Raw genomic sequence first — 12,077 nt, forward strand, 5'->3', positions numbered from 1 at the left:
CAGGCTGGGCACGGTGGCTTGTGCCTGTAATCCCAGCACTTTGGGAGGCCTAGGCGGGCAGATCACGAGGTCAAGAGATCGAGACCATCCTGGCTAACACGGTGAAACCCCATCTCTACTAAAAATACAAAAAATTAGCCGGGCATGGTGGCGCACATCTGTAGTCCCAGCTACTCGGGAGGCTGAGGCAGGAGAATCGCTTGAACCCGGGAGGTGGAGGTTGCAGTGAGCTGAGATCACACCACTGCACTCCAGCCTGGGTGACACAGCGAGACTCCATCTCAAAACAAAAAAAGCAAAAAAAAAAACACAATGATCTCTACTTTGCAATTAAAGAAACTTTGACTCAGAGGCTGGGCATGGTGGCTCACTGTAATTTCAGCATTTTGGGAGGCTGAGGTGGATTAATCATCTGAGATCAGGAGTTCAAGACCCGCCTGGCCAACATGGTGAAACCCTGTCTCTACTAAAAATACAAAAAATTGGCCAGGCGTGGTGGCTCACGCCTGTAATTCCAGCACTTGGGAGGCTGCTGAAGTGGGCAGATCACCTGAGGTCAGAAGTTCGAGACCAGCCTGGCCAACACGGTGAAATCCTGTCTCTACTAAAAATATAAAAATGAAGGCCGGGTATGGTGGCTCATGCCTGTAATCCCAGCACTTTGGGAGGCCGAGGTGGGCGGATCATGAGGTCAGGAGATCGAGACCATCCTGGCTAACATGGTGAAACCCCATCTCTACTAAAAATGCAAAAATTAGCCGGGCGCGGTGGTGCACGCCTGTACTCCCAGCTACTCAGGAGGCTGAGGCAGGAGAATCACTTGAACCCAGGAGGCGGAGGTTGCAGTGAGCCGAAATCGTGCCATTGCACTCCAGCTTGGGCAACAAGAGTGAAACTCTGTGTCAAAAAAAAAAAAATATATATATATATATACACACACACACATATACAATATATACAACATTGTATGTATATGTGTGTGTGTGTATATATACACACACACACACATATATATATATAAAGAGAGAGAGAGAGAAAGTCCAAAAGCGTGGCTTTTGGAACTGATTCTGGGCTAGGTATAGATCCCAGGAGAACCCGTGTTCTACAAACCTCACTCTGGGCAAAACTGACCCAGACTGGGTTTTGGGATGCTTGATGTAATGAGGCAAGTGGCGCGATCTTGGCTTACTGCAATGGAGCAGCTCCTTCTGCCTGCTGCCGTCAGATTCTCTGCTGTCTGGCTGGCAGGACAATTCGCTATGGCCTGGCTTTTGCAACTGATTCTGGGCTAGGTATAGGATCCCAGGAGAACCCGTGTTCTACAAACCCCACTCTGGGCAAAACTGACCCAGACTGGGTTTTGGGATGCTTGATGTTAATGAGGCAAGTGATATGTCTACTGAACTTACTGCTCCAAGTAGGACATTGTAACTTTGAGTTCCCCTCATCCCTTTCATATTGGAGGAGTTGTCTGGGCAGCAGGAGCTACGGCAGGCCAGGGTTGCTCTAGTTTTTAGCCAGAGCTAGCAGGTAAGTGCCTCCCAATGATATGCAGATTAAAGATAAGTAATCCTGGCCCATTTCTGCTCAAGTTGCTATAGTTTGCAAGTGACAGCCACCAATTCCAGGGACTTGAATGGCTACTGGAATTGAGGAAGTCCTCCCACTGACTGGGCTGGGTAGTGCAGGGAGGGAGAGGACACCATTCTGACTGACCCCAGACTGACATCAAGACTAGTCTCCCTAGGAGTGCAGGGACTTTACCTCCTCTGCATTTTCATGACCACTGTCCTAGGCCAGCTGTGTGCCTCCTCACTACAAGCCAGCAATTGCTGGGCCAACATATGCTTCCTGAAAACACAGATCCAGCCTCTCTTGTTCTTTCCACTTATCAGGTGGCTCAAAGGCTACCCGATCAATCTTCCAAAAGCTCAGATCCTAAACCTACACGGGCTCCCCAGTACCATCAGTAACTCCTGTGCTTGCTTTCATGGCTCATCTCATCTTTTCAATCTTTGCTCCCTCTTGGTGTTTGGGCCTCAACTACTTTTCTCCTCCTCCTCCTCCCCCTCCCCCTCCTCCCCCTCCTCCTCCTCCTTCTTCTTCCTTCTTTCTTCTTCTTCCTTCTTCTCCTTCTCCTCATTCTTCTCCTCCTCCTTCCTCCCCCTCCCCCTTCTCCTCCTCCCTCCTTTCTTCCTTCTCCTCCTTCTTCTTTCTTCTCCTCCTCCTTCCTCCCCCTCCCCCTTCTCCTCCTCCTCCTCCCTCCTTTCTTCCTTCTCCTCCTTCTTCTTTCTTCTCCTCCTCTTTCCTCCCCCTCCCCTTCTCCTCCCCTCCTTTTCCTCTTCTTCTCCTCCTCCTCCTCCTCCTCCTTCTTTCTTCTCCTTCTTTCCTTTTTTTTTTTGAGACAAAGTCTCACTCTGTCACCCACGCTGGAGTGCAGTGGCGCCATCTTGACTGACTGCAACCTCCTCCTCCCAGGTTAAAGCGATTCTCCTGCCTCAGACCACGCCCGGCTAATTTTTGTACTTTTAGTAGAGGCAGGGTTTCACCAGTTGGCCAGGCTGGTCTCGAACTCCTTACCTTGTGATTCACCTGCCTCGGCCTCCCAAAGTGCTGAGATTACAGGTGTGAGCCACTGCACCCAGCCTTTCTCCTTCTTTCTTCTTCTTCCTTCTTCTTCCTCCTTCTCCTTTGAACCCAGGAGGCAGAGGTGGCAGGGAGTCAAGACTGTGCCACTGTATTCCAGCCTGGGCTACAGAGCAAGACTCCATCTCAAAAAATAACAATAATAAAACTTCTTCTTTCTTCTCCTCCTCCTCCTTCTTTCCTTCCTTTTTTTTTTTTCAAGACAGAGTCTCGTTCATTGCCCAGACTGGAGTGCAGTGGCGAGCTCTCTGCTCACTGCAACCTCCGCCTCCCAGGTTCAAGCAATTCTCCTGCCGCAGCCTCCCAAGTAGCTGGGATTATAGGCATGTGCCAACACGCCCAGCTAATTTTTGTATTTTTAGAAGTGATGGGGTTTCACCTGTTGGCCAGGCTGGTCTTGAACTCCTGACCTTGTGATCTGCCTGTCTCAGCCTCCCAATTCTTTCTTCTTCCTTCCTCCTTTCTTCTTCCTCCTTTTTTTCTTCCTCCTCCTTCTTCCTCCCTCCTACTCCTCCTGCCTCCTCCTCCTTCTTCTTCGTCTTTCTCTTCTTCCTTCCTCTTCTTTCTTTTTCTTCTTTTCTTCCTGTCGGGGGCAGGTGTTGCACCAAAATCCATAATGCTGACATGTAAACCAGTTCACAATGGAGGAACTCTGATTGAAGAGGATGTCAGGGATCTGCTAATTCCTTCTCCACTTCTGTTTGAAAACTGCTGCTTGAACCAAATGGTTCTGATCACTGTTGCTCTCAAATACCTCCATGCTGGCTGGGCACGGTGCCTCATGCCTGTAATCCCAGCACTTTGGGATGCCGAGGCAGGACAATCACCTGAGGTCAGGAGTTCGAGACCAGCCTGACCAACATGATGAAACCCCATCTCTACTAAAAATACAAAAATTAGCTGGGCGTGGTAGTGTGCACCTGTAATCCCAGCTACTCTAGAAGCTGAGGCAGGAGAATTGCTTGAACCCAGGAGGTGGAGGTTGCAGTGAGCCAATATCATGCCATTGCACTCCAGCCTGGGCAAAAAGAGCAAAAATCTCCATCTCAAAAAAAAAAAAAAACAAAAAACAAAAAACAAAAAAACCTCCATGCTTTTGCTCATACTGTATTCTCTGTCTGTAATGCCTGGCATCTCTTCATGTCCAAATCTTCTTTCTTCTTCTTTTTTTTTTTGAGACAGGGTCTCAACCTGTCGCCCAGCCTGGAGTGCAGTGGTGCAGTCATGGCTCACTACAGCTTCTCATGTCCAAATGTTATCTGTCCTTTAGGGCGCAACATGAATGCTACAAAGCCTCCAGACCATTCCTGTCTCCAACCCTCAACATTCACTCTTATGCCCAAAAAGGCTTTTTCCCTTCTCTGGGCCTACACAGGACTTGTGCTTCCCTCACAGAAATGAGTGACTACTTTCTACCACAAACTGATTACCTGTATCCAGATTTCATTTCTTAGCTCCGTAAGAGGCAGGCCCATGACTCTATCCATCATCTGTCACTCTTTCACAAAGCTCAACTGAGTGTCTTGTCCTTGGTTTCATGCCAGATGCCACACCTAGAATAAAAGTAATGTTAAGTAAATGAAAGTGGGTTGACCAACATTGTCTCCATCCTTGTGGATAAGGAATTTCTATCTCCTGGGGAGGGTAGATGGAGAGATGTTGGTCTAAAGATACAAAATTTCAATTAGACTGGAGGAATATGTTCAAGAGAACTGTTGTACAACATGGTGATGCTAGTTAATAACAATGTATTGCATTCTTTTTTTTTTTTTTTTTTTTTTTTGAGATGGAATCTCGCTGTCACCCAGGCTGGAGTGCAGTGGTGCAACCTCAGCTCACTGCAACCTCCGCCTCCCAGGTTCAAGTAATTCTCTTGCCTCAGCCTCCTGAGTAGTTGGGATTACAGGTGTGTGCCACCACGCCCGGCTAATTTTTATATTTTTAGTAGAGACGGGGTTTCACCATATTGGCCAGGCTGGTCTCAAACTCCTGACCTCAAGTGATCCACCCCTCCCCAGCCTCCCAAAGTGCTGGGATTACAGGCCTGAGCCACCGCACCTGGCCAGTGTATTGTATTCCTAAAAATTACTAAGATTTTGTGTTCTTACCACAAAAATGAAAGTATATGGGATAATGCATATATTAATTAGCTTGACTTAGCCATTCTACAATATATACATATTTCAAAACAGTGTGTTGTACATGATAAATATATAAGATTTTGTCAATTAAATAAGAAACTTTTGGGCTGGGTGCAGTGACTCATGCCTGTAATGCCAGCACTTTGGAAGCCCAAGGTGGGCAGATGATTTGAGGTCAGGAATTCAAGACCAGCCTGGCCAACAGGGTGACATCTCGACTCTACTAAAAATACAAAAATTAGCTGGGCATGGTGGCGTGTGCCTGTAATCCCAGGTACTTGGAAGGCTGAGGCAGGAGAATCGCTTGAACCAGGAGGTGGAGGTTGCAGTGAGCCAAGATTGTGCCACTGTACTCCAGCCTGGGCGACAGAGCAAGACTCCATCTGAAAAAATAACGACAATAATAATTATTATTGCTATTATAAGCTGCTATGAACATTCATGTACAAGTGTCTATTTAAACATACATTTTCATTTATCTTGAGAAAATATCTAGGAATGAAGGTTCTTAGTTATGTGGTAAGTGTATGTTAAAATTCATAAAAAACAGGCCAACAGTTTTCCAAATTGGCTGTATCATGTTATATTCCTACTGGCAATGTAAGAGAGTTCCAGACGCTCTACATCTTCAGCAACATTTGGCGATGTCAGTTTTTCAAAAATTTTGGACATTCCAGTGGATGTAAGGTGGTATCTCAGCATGGTTGTAATTTGCATTTTCCACATTACTAATGATATTATCTTTTTATGTGCTTATTGGCTATTTGTATATCTTCCTTTAGGAAAATATCTGTTCAAGTATTTTGTCATTTTTAAAAAGTTGTATTGGCTGACCGCAGTGGTTCATACCTGTAATCTCAGCACTTTGGGAGGCCGAGGCGGGCAGATCACCTGAGGTCGGGAGTTCGAGACCAGCCTGACCAACATGGAGAAACTCCATCTCTATTTAAAAAAATACAAAACTAGCCGGGCGTGGTGGCACATACCTGTAATCCCAGCTACTCAGCAGCTGAGACAGGAGAATCGCTTCAACCCGGGAGGCGGAGGTTGCGGTAAGCTGAGATCGTGCCATCGCACTCCAGCCTGGGCAAGAAGAGCAAAACTCCATCATATTAAAGAAAATTGTATTGTGAGCCTTTTAATTACAGATTTGCAGATACGAGTAATATATACCGGTGTAAACACACAGACATATTTTAGACACAAGACTTTCGTCAGATATATGTATTTTGAACATTTCTCTCAATTTTGGCTTGCCTATTCATTTTCTTCATAGTGTCCTTTGATGAACAAAAGGTTTGTTTTGTTTTTTTGAAACCGAGTTTTACTCTGTCCCCCAGGCTGGAGTGCAGTGGCACGATCTCAGCACAATGTAACCTCTGCCTCCTGAGTTCAAGTGATTCTTGTGCCTGACTCTGAGTAGCTGGGATTACAGGCATGCACCACCCTGCCTGGCTAATTTTTTGTATTTTTAGTAGAGATGGGGTTTTGCCATGTTGGCCAGGCTGTTTCCAACTCCTGGCCTCAAGTGATCTGCCTGCCTTGGCCTCCCAAAGTATTGGGATTACAGGGGTGAGTCACTGTGCCCGGCCAGATGAAGAAACATTTTAATTTTGACAATATCCAAATTATCAGTTTTTCTTAATGGTTAGTGATTTCTGTGTCCTAATATATCTTTGCATATTCTTTTACATTTTCTTTTAGAACTGTGCTATTGTATTTATCTATCTTCAACAAGTTCACTGATTCTTTTTTTGAGACGGAGTCTTGCTCTGTCACCAGGCTGGAGTGCAGTGGCATGATCTTGGCTCACAGCAACCTCCACCTCCTGAGTTCAAGCGATTCTCCTGCCTCAGCCTCTCAAGTAGAGGGAACTACAGGCTTGCGTCACCCCAGCTAATTTTTGTATTTTTAGTAGAGACGGGGTTTCACCATGTTGGCCAGGATGGTCTCGATCTCTTGAGCTCGTGATCTGCCCGCCTCGGCCTCCCAAAGTGCTGGGATGACAGGTGTGAGCCACTGTGCCTGGACTCGCTGATTCTTTTCTCTGTCATTTTCACTCTGCTACTGAGCCCACCCACTTTTTTTTTTTTTTTAGATGGAGTCTTGCTCTGTCGCCCAGGCTGGAGTGCAATGGCACGATCTCGGCTCACTGCAACCTCCACCTCCCTGGTTCAAGCAATTCCCCTGCCTCAGCCTCTCGAGTAGCTGGCTTTACAGGCGTGTGCCACCACGCCTGGCTAATTTTTTAAAGATTTTTAGTAGAGATGGGGTTTCACCATGTTGGGCAGACTGGTCTCAAACTCCTAACCTCAGGCAATCCGCCCGCCTCGGCCTCCCAAAGTGCTGGGATTACAGGCGTGAGCCACGGCACCTGGCCAAGCCCATCCTTTTTTTTAAAAAAATTCTGAGTCGGGCACCATGGCTCACACCTGTAATCGCAACACTGGGAGGCCAAGGCAGTCCAATCGCCTGAGCTCAGGAGTTCAAGAACAGCCTGGCCAACCTGGTGAAATCCTATCTCTACTAAAATTACAAAAAAAATTAGCTGGGCATGGTGGTGGGTGCCTGTAATCCCAGCTACTCAGGAGGCTGAGGCAGGAGAATTGCTTGAACCTGGGAGGCGAATGTTAGAGTGAGCCAAGATCGTGCCATTGCACTCCGGCCTCGGCAACAAGAGTGAAACTCTGTCTCAAAAAATAAAAATCTGGTTGCTATATTTTTATTTTAAATAATTTCAGATAGACTCTTTCATAATAGCTTCTGCATATATATATGTTATATAATATAAATTAATATAAATTAAATATACATATATGTATTTAATTTTATTTTAAAAAATTAGAGACATGGTCTCACTATGTTATCTAGGCTGGTCTTGAACTCCTGAGCTCAAGCCTTGGCCTCCTTAAGTGCTAGGATTACATGCGTGAGCCACTGCATCCGGCCCACTTTAACATTTTCTACTTCTATTTTTATATATTCTAGTTGCTGAGTTTGTTGTTGTTGTTAATTCTATTCAGTTTGACGTATGGGTCAATCAGGGCTCTACCTAGGACTTCATATACAGGCTTAAAGAATCCCTTTGACCGGTTTCCTCTCTTCTAAAATCCTCTTTGGAGGGCCAGGTGCAGTGGCTCATGCCTATATCCCCAACACTTTGGGAGGCCGAGGCAGGCAGATCACTTGAGGCTGGGAGTGCAAGACCACCCTGACCAACATGGAGAAACCCCGTCTCTACTAAAAATACAAAATTCGCCGGGCGTGGTGGCACATGCCTGTAATACCAGCTACACGGGAGGGTGAAGCAGAAGAATCGCTTGAACCCAGGAGGTGGAGGTTGCAGTGAGCCCAGATGGCACTATTGCCCTCCAGCCTGGGCAAAAAGAATGAAACGCTGTCTCAAAAAAAAAAAAAAAAAGGTATCTTTCATGAGACTCCATGATTGCGTATATCCATTTAATCACCACTATATTCAAGATATAGAACACTTCCATCACCCTAGAAAGTTCCTTATGTCTCTCCCATTCAATCCCTATCCCCGCTTTAGGCAACTGTTGTTTTACTTTCTATCCTCAGAGATTAGTTTGCCTGTTCTTGAATTTCAATTTCTTGGGAGTAGAATCATATGGTGTGTATGTGTGTATCTTGTTGTGCATACACACTATACGGGTTGTATATATATATTTCTTTTGGCTTCTTTAAAGCAGCCTGATTTTGAGATTTCCTGTATTGGCTTTTTTTTTTTTTTTTTTTTTTTTTTTTGCCATCTCTCTTTGTATGCTTTGATCTACCTTCAACTTCACTGAACCTTTCCTTTTTTTTTTTCTTTTTTTTGTGATGGAGTCTTGCTCTGTCCCAGGCTGGAGTGCAGTGGCGTGATCTTGGCTCACTGAAACCTCTGACTCCCAGGTTCAAGCGATTCTCCTGCCTCAGCCTCCCAAGTAGCTGGGACTACAGGTGTGCGCCACCACGCCCACCTGATTTTTGTATTTTTAGTAGAGACGAGGTTTCACCATGTTAGCCAGGCTGGTCTCGAACTCCTGACCTCAGGCAATCCACCCACCTCAGCCTCCCAAAGTGCTGGGATTACAGGTGTGAGCCACTGCACCTGGCCTCCCCTCTTTTTTTTTTTTTTTTTTTTTGAGATGGAGTCTCGCTCTGTCCCCCAGGCTGGAGTGCAGTGGCACGGTCTCGGCTCACTGCAAGCTCTGCCTCCCAGGTTCACGCCATTCTCCTGCCTCAGCCTCCCGAGTAGCTGGGACTACAGGCGCCCACCACCATGCCCGGCTAATTTTTTGTATTTTTAGTAGAGGCGGGGTTTCACCGTGTTAGCCAGGATGGTCTCGATCTCCTGACCTCGTGATCCACCTGTCTCGGCCTCCCAAAGTGCTGGGATTACAGGCATGAGCCACCGTGCCCGGCCTCTAATTTGTTGTTAAGCCTAGGTAGTAAATTATTCATTTTAGATATTGCAGGTGTTCTTTGTAAGATTTTCATTAAGGTCTTTTTCTGTTTCTGTTTCTCTTCTAAGATTGCCGGTCTGTTCACTCATTATGACTATTAAGTCTTTGAACTTTTTTTTTTTTTGAGATAGTCTCACGCTGTTACCCAGGCCGGAGTGCAATGGCATGATCTCAGCTCACTGCAACCTCCACCTCCTGGGTTCAAGTGATTCTCCTGCCTTAGCCTCCCAAGTAGCTGGGATTACAGGCACATGCCACCACACCTGGCTAATTTTTGTGTTATTAGTAGAGACGGGGTTTCACCATGTTGGCCAGGCTGGTCTTGAACTCCTGACCTCAGGTGATCCACCCATCTCAGTCTCTGCAAGTGCTGGGATTACAGGCGTGAGCCACCACACACGGCCCAAATATATTTGTGATAGATATTTTTAAGTCCTTCTCTGCTGATTCAACTTCTGAGTCATCTTTGGGTCTGTTTCTCTGTTTCTGTTGACTGCTTTTCTCCTTTACTGTGTGTCCCATTTCCCATTAACAGTATACACGTCTGTTGTATACTAAATATTGGGAATGACAAAAGTTGTAGACTCTGGCTTCTGTTGTTATTTACTGGAAAGTGTTGGTTTTTGTTCTGGCAGGCAATTCTCTTTGAGTTTATGGAAAATTGATTTTATCCAATGTTAGGCTGGGTCTAGGAAAAGGCCTTTCAACTTATATACAGTATAACTAGGAGGTCCAAGTTCATTCTTTTGCATGTAGCTATTTGGTTATCCCAGCACCACTTGTTGACCATTCAATAGTCTTGGCACTCTTGTCAAAAAACAACTGACCGGTAAGGTGCAGTGGCTCATGCCTGTAATCCCAGCACTTTGGGAGGCTGAGGTCAGGAGATTGAGACCAACCTGGCCAACATGGTGAAACCCCATCTCTACTAAAAATACAAAAATTAGCCAGGCGTGGTGGCATGCACCTGTAATCCCAGCTACAGGGAGGCTGAGGCAGGAGAATCACTTGAACCCACAAGGTGGAGGTTGTAGTGAACCAAGATTGTACCACTCCAGCCTGGGCAACAGAGTGAGACTCCATCTCAAAAAAAAAAAAAAATTAAAACAAAAAAAAATTGACCATATGCTTGCCTATTGTGATTTTTTAATTAAAAAAAATCAATTGACCATAGATGTGTTTATTTCTGAACTTGCAATTCTATCTATATGTCTATCCTTATGCTAACACCACAGTCTTGACTATTACTGCTTTGTAGTAAGTTCTGAAATAATTGGAAAGTGTTGAGTCCTCTAAATATGCTCGTCATTTTCAAGATTATTTTTTCATATTCTGGGTTCCTTATAACCCCATATAATTTTTTTTTCTTAGACAAGGTCTGGCTCTGTTGCCCAGGCTGGAGTGCATGGCACAATCTCAGCTCACTGCAACCTCTGCCTCCTGGGCTCAAGCAATCCTCCCACCTCAGCCTCCCGAGTAGCTGGGACTACAGGTGCACACCACCACACTAGATAATTTTTGTAGAGATGGGGTTTCGCCACATTCCCCAGGCGGGTCTTAAACTCCTGAGCTTAAGTGATCCACCTGCTTCAGCCTCCCAAAGTGCTGAGATTACAGGCATGAACCACCATGCCCAGGCAGTTTCATACTTTGTATATCTGGGTCTTTTTTTTTTCTTCTTGAGATGGAGTTTCGCTCTTGTTGTCCAGGCTGGAGCGCAGTGGCACCATCTCGGGTTGCTGCAACCTCTGCCTCCCAGGTTCAAGTGATTCTACTGTCTCAGCCTCCTGAGTAGCTGGGATTACAGGCACCTGCCACCACACATGGCTAATTTTTGCATTTTTAGTAGACACATGGTTTCATCATGTTGCCCAGGCTGGCCTACAACTCCTAACCTCAAGTGATCCACCCTCCTCGGCCTCCCAAAGTGCTGGGATTATAAGCGTTAGCCACTACACCTGGCCTGTTTCTTTTAAAAACATGTTTCTAGCCAGGCACAGTGGCTCATGCCTCATATCCCAGCACTTCGGGAGGCTGAGGTGGGAAGATCATTTCAGGTCACAAGTTTGAGACCAGCCTGGCCAACATCCAGTATGGTGAAACCCTGTCTCTACTAAAAATACAAAAACTAGTTGAGCACGGTGGTGCATGCCTGTAATCCCAGCTACTCAGGAAGTGAGGCAAGAGAATCTCTTTCACCTTGGAGGTGGAGGTTGCAGTGAGCCAAGATGGTGTTAACTGCACTCCAGCCTGGGTGAGACTCCATCTCAAAAACAAAAACCAGAAGCTTCTAAACATGTTAACTATGGTTCAGACCTGTAATCCCAGCACTTTGGGAGGCCGAGGTGGGTGGATTGTTTGAGCACAGCAGTTTGAGACCAGCCTGGACAACATGGCAATACCCCGTCTCTACAAAAAATACAAAAATTAGCCACGCATAGCGGTATATACCTGTGGTCCCAGAAACTTGGGAGGCTGAGCTGGCAGGATCATTGCAGCCCAGGAAGTCGAGGCTGCAGTGAGCCATCATCATGCCACTGCACTTAGGTCTCAGTGACACCCTGTCTCAAAAAATTAATATTAAAGAATAAAATAGGCTGGGCATGGTGGCTCACACCTGTAATCCCAGCACTTTGGGAGGCCGGGGGCGGCGGGGGGGGGGGGGGGGGGGTGGATCACTTGAGGTCAGGAGTTCGAGACCAGCCTGGTCAACATGGTGAAACCCTGTCTGTACTAAAAATATGAAAATTAGCTGGGCGTGGTGGCACCTGACTGTAGTCCCAGCTACTCAGGAGGCAGAGGTGAGAGAATCACTTGAACCTGG

The 12,077-nt window shown here is 46.2% G+C and overlaps 1 long non-coding RNA gene across 1 annotated transcript in view; it reads right to left on the bottom strand.

Moving 5' to 3' along the window:
• The window catches only part of LOC129393436 (uncharacterized), a 40,594-nt gene extending 35,524 nt beyond the window's left edge, over positions 1 to 5,070 (bottom strand). Inside the window, exon 1 of the long non-coding RNA XR_008620309.2 lies at positions 4,077 to 5,070. This is a non-coding gene — a long non-coding RNA (uncharacterized LOC129393436). The remainder of the gene's footprint in view (positions 1 to 4,076) is intronic.
• Positions 5,071 to 12,077: the final 7,007 nt, after the last annotated feature.

The sequence above is a fragment of the Pan paniscus genome, chromosome 1 (genome assembly GCF_029289425.2).
Source record: "Pan paniscus chromosome 1, NHGRI_mPanPan1-v2.0_pri, whole genome shotgun sequence".
NCBI classification, from domain to species: Eukaryota; Metazoa; Chordata; class Mammalia; order Primates; family Hominidae; genus Pan; species Pan paniscus.